Here is an 11,037-nt window from a genome sequence, read left to right as displayed (position 1 = left end):
CTAAATCCCAAATTCAGTTCCAAAGCCAAATTCATAATGTTCTTGGTCAATTGAGTCCTCCAGTCCTATTCACTGAAATCAGAGAGATGACCCTGGCATAAAGCAGAAGTAGTGCAGCAATGAACTTGGGCCTTGAAGTAGTCAGTATTTGATTTTTTCTTAAAACAGCATTAGGTTTAAAAAATCAAAGCCAATCCCCTTTATCTCCTTGATGCTATCATGTCACAGGTTAATGAATCCTCTTTAAACAGCCATACAGAGGTAAAGCTACTGCAAAGAGAAAAGGCGGCCTGGACTGTAACAGACCCTAGAGGGTCACTCCCCCCCTCCACCCCGAGAACATATGCCTAACTGCCTTTAGCTCATACAAATGCACATAGAGGGAAAAGGTTAGACCTTCTGTGGCTGGATTAATTACAAGTTCAAATTCATTCCATAGGCTGCAAGACATTTCTAATGTTTCCATCTGGCCTGATAAGATCATGTCACTGACTCAGAAATGCAAAGGAATGGACCTAGACTCCTTCAGTGAAGTTTGTTGCAGTCTATCGGTATGAAACTAATACAAAAATAATGTGAATAAATAACTCATGCAGCCAGAGAGCAGTGAAACAAAGTGGCCAGTTTATAGACTCAACAGAGTTTATGGGACTAAAGTTTCATTTCTGGCCCTCTAAGTTAGTCTGGTAAAAGTGATACTGCTTGCATCCATTCACTATACAGTATTCCCATGCAATAGTATCTTGCAATAATTATGATGAATTTTTTATTAAAATGGCCGTATGTTTCCCAAAAGGACTGATGCCATTAAAAATTCTTAAGTATTAAATACAAGTTTCTCCCATGTGATCCGACTGAGCCAAATCCTGACCTCTTGAGGAACTTGGGTTTTAATTTGGGTTAGTGGCTCAAGATCAATGCCATGCTCCTCTCTAGGTTTGAGCTCAAGCTGCTAGCCTGAGTTAAACCTACATTTCCTGTCTCTCTACTTCTCTTCTAACTTGAGTTAGCTGATCCTTTTTTCTTTTTTTTTTTTTTTTTTGCAATGTAGCCAAATCCAGACTTTGAAGCAGCTTCTATCACAAAGAACCTCCATTCTAAATTCTCAAGGCAGGCAAGTGGTGGGGGCAAAACCCAAGTGGGTAACATACAGAGGTGAAGTGACTTGCCTAGAGTCTCACACAGAACCAGTGACATAGTCAAGCAGAGAACATATGACCCTGACACCTAGAGGCAAGCATTTCTTAGAGTGCTATCTTTTATTGGATCACCTATGTGGTTGGGATATAATTTTCAATGCAAGACATTCTTGCCTCACATCATTTCTGTACCTTCATGGCTACAATATCACTCTTATATTGACACCTAGTATAGTGCTTTCCTCTTAGGCCACCTGTCTCTCTGAAGAGCGTGTAGGGTATATATATTTTTATATATTTCATGTTCCAGGTCAAATTAGCCAAATCAGCTCCAAATCATCTAATTTGAGCAGAACTCAATCATTCCAAAAATGATAATGTTGAATATACTTAATTGTTATAAATACCACATATGGTGCTACAACCCACGAGCATCCTCAAGCCCAGACCTATCACCCTGGGACTTCAGATACTTCCACATCCATTGGCAGGCATCCTATGTGCAGGCCCAAGGTCCTGGGGTTCTGATGCCCCCAGATACTACAGGCAAGCATCCTCCATTCCAGAGTCTTTAGTCCAGGACTTCAGATACTCCCTACACTCAATCTTAGCCCACAAGAGGCCAATATGTGACCAATGAAGGTAACCGGCCTACTGTCCAAAGGCCTGACTTCACAACACTTTTCCCATGGGAGCTCATCTCCCTTTGTCAAATGAGATGACAAAACAGTACGGAAAAGGGAAGAAGAGTAGTTAAAGAGATAGCCCATATCTTCCCATGCACATTATGGTGAAACAGTTTTTATATGTATATCACTGCTGGATTTGGAGATTCAGCCACAAATCGTCCATTACAATGAATCCCCCAGCAGCTTTGGCAAACTTAATTATGCATCTCATAAATTAGAAACCCAAAGGCTTACATGGCTCAGTCATTTTAAAAATGTTTTTGTTATTGTGTTAAAGAAAAAGCCCTGGATTGTTTAGGGGTATCTCTGAAGATCTTCAGGAGATTCCCCTTTTTTGCATACGTTACAGGAGAAGAGGGCTCCCAGGAGGGACCCAACAAAGAGATATCCCACTCTGATCCTTATGATTTATACCATTGTAAGGGAGATTAGAATCAGCCTCTTGCACTTTAATACTGGGCGTGTCTACACGTGCATTTACTATGCATTAAATTTACTGCACAGTAAGAGGTTTTACACTGGCATCTACATGTGCAGGCATTAAAGCTCGGGAACGATGTGTGTGGACCAACTTGGGACTAAAGTTAGTCCCAAGTCAGTCCACACACACAGTGTTACTGCACAGTAAAAGGCGTCACTGCACAGTAACTAATTAGGTGTAAATTTGATACCTGCATCACCCAAATCAGCAGTCACCATATTTACTGCACAGTATGGGCATGCACATGTAGACACTACCTGTACTGCACAGTAATTTTTGGTTACTGAACAGTAATTTTGGTTACTGCACAGTAAATGTGCATGTGTAGACGCACCCACTGCGAATACAAAAGGTAACTAAACTTTGTGTCTTGAGAAAAGACGTTTTCCTTACCCCCTTGAGGTATCACAATAAACAATGCACTCCTGGAAAAAACAAAACACTCCTAAAGATCTTCAGAGATACCCCTAAACAATCCAGGGCTTTTTCTTTAACACAATAACATAAAAAACATTTTTTAAATGGCTGAGCCATGTAAGCCTTTGGGTTTCTGTCAGTGTGTATGGTATGTATGTGCATGCCAGAGACCAGAATCCTGGTGGAGTCTATACTGCAGGACATCCATAAAGGAAAATTACAGTGTAAGTGTCCAAAACAATGAGCTGTGGGTGGTCCTCTGGTTAATGGATGGATTTCTGCAGAGCATATATAGCTATTAGTACCTAACACCTCCTTGCTTTTGTCCTCTGTAGCCTCTGCATGTAGGCCTTAAGAAGACATAGCATGCACAGGAGTGTAAAACAGCTCTTTGACTGCAGCTTCTTCATAGGAACAGTTTACAGATTGCTGCTCACCCTATAGCTTGGTGTTTGTAACCCTATCTACACAGGTCTCTCAGCATTTGCTGAGAGAATCAGCCGCTATTTGCTGAAGCCCCCATTTGCTGAAGTTTATTATTATAAACTTTTAAACAAAAAGGCAACCTTCCCTATGATCATAACTGATATTCACATTCTCAGGATGAACAGATGGCCTCGGGGAGGGAAGGAAGGTAAATGAAAAAACATGTTTGGACCAGCCTGCTTGGCGAATCAACATTGCTCATGGAGCATATATAGATTCTGTCAAATCTAAGGCCACGGACAAATGAATAAGCCATGACAGACTAAGCATGAGATAAAAATGGGACCAAATTGCATCACAACAGCCACACACAAACGAGCAGTTTCCGTGACTCTGTCCACACGCACAGGATGGGGTTTGCCACAAATCACATCAACGGCACGTATTCAAAGCTAAATTCCCTGACATTAAGGGAGAGCTACATCTCTGTTAAGGGCAGTGTCACGTGTTTGAAGGTTTTTGGATTAAGGATGCCTTATTTTACAGGGTCTTAACGGCTCAAGTGTTCATAGTTTAAGTTTTCATGCAAAAGACAGTCAGTTTTAGTCTTCTTGGAAGGATAAACTTCCAAATGCAAATTAAGGGAAACAAACGCAGCATCATGTTCCTGAGTCTGCAGATGGCCTGAAACTGTAGCCTTGAGAAATGTGAACTCCCCTATCCTATTGATCTAACTGAGGCATTACCTCAAAGTCTATTGATGGCAACTGTGATAAGATTTGGAGCTTCTCAGTAATAATTTAGGAGAACTGTAAGATGACCTAATTATTGGGATGTTTAATGTATGTGTATATTGGTCTAGTTTAATAGAGCACTTGGGAAAAACAAGCAGGTAGGGCAAAAATGGATCAAGGCAAACCACTCAGCAGCACTAGAGAGTTAGTTAAAACAGGAATAGGCCCACAAACCCAAGAGATCAAAGACTCCTTGGCAGGTTTAAATGGTGTCTCAAGGGGAAATGAAGTTCTGAGGAACTAAACTGAGGCACAGTCATTTGCTGGGGTTTCTGAGACTGCACACCTTTACCGTTAGGTAAAATAAGCATGCATGTAGATTGTTTTAAAATCCTTTTTCTCTTACTTTTAATAATACAATTTATAAAGCAGAGCTGCTAAAGTGTGAACAACAATTATAGAAACAATTCTTCATTTATTAAAACCCCTAGTATCAACCAGAATATAGACAGATACAAAAACAAAAATAGGAGCAAACAATAAAACAGGAATAATATGGGTAGTAACTGAAAAGCATTTAATTAAGGATTGAGTTTTAAAGTGGTTTTGTAAAAGGGGGAGAGAGAAAATTATTTGAATTTCAGTGGGAGGAAGTGCTATGTACTGTAAAGAGGGCCTTCTTACAGAAAGCAGAACAGAAAGTGAGCAGAATAGCATCACAACAGCTCAAGCCTATGAGCAATCTTTGCTCCATGCTTTGATCCTACTGCTTAAATAAACTATATGTTGTTTTTCAGAAGGCTGAGGTATACCGGGAAACACAAATCCCCAAAGGGAATTCATTCAGACTTGCTAGCTAAGAAGGATTGGTAGACAGGATAATGTAGCCCAGGTCCAGTCTAAGAGTTAGAGGATTGTGGATATCTACTCTAAGATAAGTAAAGACATGAGGCACAAGGCTAAGAGGATATAAATTACCAGAAAGGGGACACTGATAAAGCTAGTCATGTAACACAGACAATGGTAAAGTGTTATCACTTTGCACCTGAAAGTTTGTCTAACATCTCTTCTAACTATATAGTTGGTCCAATAAAAGATATTACCAAAAAAATAAAAATTATTTATCTCCCATCTTTTCCATCAGTAATTATTTTATCAGATTTAAGAGAAATAGGGAAGGAGCTGGGACTGATTAGGATTTACGGTCCATTGTGACAACATATTCGCTAACATTCTGACTTACACATTCAGAGGGTACATCTATTCTTCAGGATACATTGCAGTGCAGAGATAACTGAGCTAGTTTTAAGCAAACAGACTCAGGGACTAAAAATTATATAGCCATTGCAGCATAGAGCTCAGAGTGGGCTACTTTACCTGCCAAAATTACCTGTTACCAGTACCCAAGTTTGTTAATTTGAGTATCCCTACACTATACTAAAATATAGACATACCCTTAGATCAGAAATCTATGTAAGTGGTGTTTTACAAGTACTTTACACTCATATAAATGACTAGACAGGGTACAGGAGCCTATTAATGCCCAGAACAGGTAAAGAACAGGCAGGACATTGTGAGCTCTTTTTCATTTCCTACATACGTGTCTTTCCTGAATGAATCACCTCCAGCGTAAGATAACTCATGCGCTTTATCATCAGGGATCCAGGTTTTCCATTCGCCATGGACAAATGCAGCAGAACCTGGATTTTCTCACTTAAAGAAGAAAACACAGGAAATGGTGGATTCCCCCTTGCAGGCTTCAGAGTTCCAGCCTGCGAGGGGCTGTGGGGAGCAGGAGGAGGGTGGTCAACAGAGGGCACCACATGCTTGCGCACATGGACATATGCACATGACCACCGGGCAGCCTGGAGAGCAGTTCATGCAGGTAAGTGTGGGGGCAATTGAGGACCCTATAATGAAGGAGGGATTTGGGCAGGGTGCTTGGGGCCCCAGGGCCAGAATGTGTGGCCTCAGGGCCTGGCAGGCAGCAAAACGGGGCTGTGGGTGGCTCCTCCGGGGAGAGGAGGTGGAGCTGGCTCACCACTGCTGTGCAGTCTTGGTAGGCGTATGGGGGACATGTGCCCCCCCAGATTTTTGTGAGGAGTGGGTGTGGGCTGCCTGCTGCAGACTTAAGCTCCCTACCCTGCTGTGGTTTCCACAGCCCAGCTGGCAAGACCCAGTGCAGCACAGCAAAGTGCGACCAGGCTGGGAAGCTCAATGTTGTTGCCGTGAGCCCTGCGCTGCCATGGCAAAGCAACCCCTGCCCACCCAGCAGCAGTGGGGAGTAGAACTCTGCATCACCAACCCTGCTGCCCCAAGCTTGGAACCCACCCCGCTCTGCCCTGCCATGCCAGGTCCCACCAGCTGGGTCGTGGAGGCCCCAGGGAAGGACAGCAGGGCAGAGAGCCACGAGCCTGCAGTGGGCAGCCCGCACCCACTCCCTCACAGGCTCTGCTCTAGCCGTGCTGCCCACGGAGCAGAGGGAGCCGGGCTCCGGGCTCCACTCCACCACAGCAGCTGCCACCTTCCATGGGCAACAGCCAGGGCTCGGGTGCTGCTGGGGGGCAGTGGGCTGCAGACCTGTGTCCCCAGCCCTATATTCCTGGAAGCTGGGGGCCCCCTCCTAGCAGGGCTGAGGGGGGTGTGAGTGGGGAGTGAGGGGCACTGGTAGGGCCAGGGGCTGTGGGTGGGGAGTGAGGGATTTGGGGGATTTTAATCACAGAAATTGCAATTTTTAAAAAGAAAAAAACAGAATCCCTGTTTACCAGGGAGCATGTCTACATGCAACGTTTACTGTGCAGTAGCCTAATGACACTGTGCAGTAGCGTGCCAGTCAAAATCCATGCTAATACACTACTGCGCGGTGTTATTAGGCTACTGCACAGTAAGCATCAAACAAACCCCATGCACTGGTGCTACTGCACAGTAGCGCAAGCTACTGCACATTGAATTAGTAGTTGGTTAACCAAGTACTTCTCTTAATGCGCAGTAATGAAGGCACATTAGTGAACGTGTAGATGTGCCCAGGAACAGGTAATATATAGTGCCAAGGAGCCATTTCCACAATGTCAATTTTCCACCCAGAATCACACACCGAGAACAGTTTGCAAGGTATTCTGCAGAAGCACAAGCGTATGCAGCTGGCAGATTTGTTAGCAGTGGTGTGAACTGTTCCACGGGAGAACATTGTTAGAAACTGCTTTAGGATTTTATGTGGATTAGGGATTGCCAGTGAGGAAACAAAATAGTGAAGGGAAACAAATATAGCATTATACAGTCACTCTTAAGAAAGCACAGCCCTCCATAGGGCCAGATTCCAATAATTCACCTGAACAATTATAAACACATTTTCAAGTGTCTAGTGAAATTGCCTTCCTTGATCCTGCAGTCACACAGAAGGCAGAATTCCACCAATTTTAACATCCAATTTAGTGTTCCAGCCCTCAGAGGCTGCCCTATATCATTTTGTTTAAACATCCATTTAGTTCATACATCACTGATGAAGAAGAAAGGTACAAAGTGATAATCAGGAATTTTGTCTAGATTGATGGGAAATAATAAATACCATAATCAAAATTTTAAGCTTCAAGGAAAAGAATTCACAAGGGCTCCCAGCAAAACTGAAGTCTCATTCTGCAGCAGTTTGAATCCAAACAAATTCTAGAAGAAGATGTTGCCTGTCATTCACACCTGGAAAGTGAGGGTGTCATTAGCATGTTGCTTTAATTGTGTTTTAAATATTACATTAACCATATTTTTTGGACATTTCCTATGAAGATTCTCCTCTCCTGAAGTGCCCCAAGTCTCATGTCAACTAACTGTGGCTCAGATGCTTAGGCAAAATCCAATTAACACATTCCAAACTTCATTTCCACTGAAACACAATCAATTGTAACTTATTTTCAAATCACGCTGCTTTCTCTAATTGTTAGCTCCAGCCTCTGCTGAATAGGTGGTTAAGCTAATTATTCCATCTCACATATGAAAATTGTGCTATTTATGTTGGCAGTTTTCATGGTTACTGATGAGGTTTCTTGAGCTAATGGAATAATGAAAACACAAAACAGATTTACCTTTCTTAATAAGGGAAAAAGATAATGAACTAAAATTAAAATTGAAACTCTCGCTCTACACAGAGTTACTGTAATATTGTTTCTGTTTGAAATTAATGCTCATGCCTTTCTATTTTATTTATTTTTTTACATTCCAGTGATCAAGCCAGTTAAAAAAAATCCAGTTAAGTCCTGGTACAGTAAAGGTGCTTTTTGCTTTATTGCATTTTTTATAATGCAGTTACATAGCTTATATTTTAGGTGTCTTTAGCTCATTGGAATTTGGAAGTACACTAACGTGCCGCACTTGGCTAAGATCCTACGGTGCCCTGCCAGAAAGTTCAACACAGAAAGCCCTAGTCCAGAGGGAAGATGACTATGTCACCCTTTCTTCCTATTCTCACTGGGCACTAATACAGTTCCTCACATAAATTAAAGCAGCCAGAAATTGCTCAAACTTACATTGCCCATTACCCAACCCCAAAACTTGGGCAATTCTGCAAAGCAGTCCAGATTCTCTTCAGTGTCTTAGGTTCACTTTTCCACTTTGGAACTACTCCCTTTCTTCCTCATCCCAACCCTCTGAATGTGCCCAGGGCTTCTGAGAGGGCTTTGCCCAAGACAAGCTCTTACTTTGAATAAAGGACTCTAACTGAACATCCGTACAGTAGAATACAACAGCCGGAACTGGAAAAAGAATCATTCCCACTGTGTTTTGGGTTGGTTTCCTGATAACTCTCATCTGTTTCCATTCATTTATCCCCATATTGGGAGACAGTTTTCTAACAGTCTAAAAAATATTTTCTGTAAATGCATTAATGCTAGACAGCGAAAGAGAACAAGGAAAGAGCTAAATGCATGACATTTTCCCCTCTGTTAACAGCCTGCTCAGCTTAAGTAGTAATTATACAAGTCTGGGCAAAATATTTCCAGATCTGGCAAAAGAGAGGGTTGTTTTTTTTTCCTCACAAACTGTTTGGGCAACCTGGAGGAACTTAGGTCAGGTTTTGAAGGTACTTAGGTCAGGTTATGATTTAGATGGAAATCAAGCAAAATTTGACTGATTCAACTCCTTTTTTTTTTCCTTTGGGTGGAGGGAGAGAGGGGGAGAGTGATATAAGCTTTTATAAATCAAACCTGCTAATTTTTACACAGCTCAAATCCATGATTACTTATGGTCCATGAATCATTTTTGCACAAGCCAAAAGTTTATTGTAGAAATGAATGTTAAAAAATAACATTTAAAGGGACGCTGTTATAGCCCTGAAATTTGCTTTCCTACAAACTGATTCACTTACAAAAATGTTCCACTTGTGGAACTCAGACAACTTCTTGTTGTCTGTGTTCCACATTAAAAATGTATTGTTGTTCCTCAAAACCTTTTCTCAAAGGCAATGAAATATAAAATGAGTCACACAAGAAAGAAGCCAGCGCTCTGTAAAAAAAGAACAGAGATGGGAAAACTGATTTGAAGGAAGCTCTGACTTGGTGAATTCTCCTGTGCAAGCTGAAGCCTTTCTGATGTTTTAAAAAACATGATAAACAATTAAGACAAAAAAGTTTGAACACTTTTTTCTGCTTCATTTGCATAGACACATTCTTTCCTGAAGCCTGAAGAAGCAAGACGTGCAAGTCTCTAGAGAAAGGCTATTTTTGTTCAGTCCTGGAGACCTAAGGGAATCAGGAGAAACTTCAGTTAACAAAACAGCTCAGGTCATATAGATGCTTCTCCGGATTCTGACCCTTCTCAGTTCTCCCCATCACTAAGACACCAATGTATTGCAAAACACTTAAGCTTATTTTTATGCTAAATTAAGCATATGTATAAGTGTTTTATTGCATCAGGCTTTCAGGAAGGAGTCCTGGGGCTCCAGTAAGCTGTCAAGGACTTAGGCTGTGACAGGAGATAACCCAAGGGCCCCAGTCTGTTTGCTGGGAATCTATCAATAGGCTGTACAACTGCTTTTTAAATATATATTTCTCGTGTTGGCAGCAATCAGTTTGCAATATGCAGGGAACTTGGCTAGAATCCAAACAGTAAGAAACTCAGTATGGCACAACTGTCAGGATAAATCAATATTTCTATCAAATAACCTTGACAGCGTCCTCTTTCCCACTTGCAGGAGATGCTGCGTGTGTTCATGTCATGTATACACAGCAGGTTTTAGTTTAATTTAAAAGGTATGCTATGGGGACAAATCCTTAGGTAAATGCATCCCAATCTTTTTTGGGCCATGACCCCACTTCCTGACACATGATCCAACCTCCAGTCAGTTTACAATTGCTCACAATCTTACTTCCAGTCCAAGCCCATCTGCAATGTTTGAATTTTTGTGGGGGCCTGTGACCCCACTCGTTTGCTGTATGTCACAACTGTTAGTTTGGGACACTCAGCCTCAGGTCCTTATTTAGTGCTTCCTCAGTCCTGTGCTCACTGAGAGTCTGTTGGAAAATGAACGGAGAGCACAGCTCTGAATCCACTGAATATTGCAATCACTTCCCCCAATCTGGCAGTTCCTGCAGTGTATTTACTTTGCTGTTTGAGGAACTAACAGTGCTTTGGCAAGTGCCTCACATTTCCACTTCCTATTGAGCTATGAGTTCTCTTTTGAGGTCCTGAATCACAGACCCTCTCCCCAAACCCCAGCACCCACAGTTTTCCTAAATATAAAACACTTATATATTTCTGTCAGCAAACACTGTTATAAATTACTGGGTTTGCTGGCTCCCTGCCTGCCACTGGGGGAGGAAACGGCCCCATAAATATTTGTGCAAGACATCAATAAATTTGAAGTGTTGACTTGAGTGCTCAGCTTCCCTATCTGAGACTCTGGAGTGGAGCTTCCTGAGTTCACTTGTTTCTGCAGTCAGAGGCTAGTGCTGGAGGCCAGGGTTATCCCCAAGATGTTGAAACTGGAGATGTAAAGAGAGAAACCCTTATAAACTCCTTTGCAAGGTTCCTTCTTTGTTATTGCTCCAGGTGGGAAAGAAACATTGGGGTCCTTGGAACGTATGGAAGGAGAAATCAGTTTTAGGAAGAAAAACGTTATCCTGGCCTATTTGTACTATTAATTCTGGCTACACTATACTTTCAACATT

At 42.0% G+C, this 11,037-nt stretch overlaps 1 long non-coding RNA gene across 1 annotated transcript in view; it reads right to left on the bottom strand.

The window, feature by feature from the left end:
• Positions 1 to 2,850: 2,850 nt before the first annotated feature.
• LOC109282466 (uncharacterized) overlaps positions 2,851 to 11,037 on the bottom strand; it is a 237,135-nt gene continuing 228,948 nt past the window's right edge. The window contains exon 5 of the long non-coding RNA XR_009464322.1: positions 2,851 to 7,576. This is a non-coding gene — a long non-coding RNA (uncharacterized LOC109282466). The remainder of the gene's footprint in view (positions 7,577 to 11,037) is intronic.

The sequence above is a fragment of the Alligator mississippiensis genome, chromosome 9, assembly GCF_030867095.1.
Source record: "Alligator mississippiensis isolate rAllMis1 chromosome 9, rAllMis1, whole genome shotgun sequence".
Lineage (NCBI taxonomy): Eukaryota > Metazoa > Chordata > Crocodylia > Alligatoridae > Alligator > Alligator mississippiensis.
The sequence above is the reverse complement of the archived record's forward strand: the minus strand, read 5'-3'. Positions and strand labels throughout refer to the sequence as shown.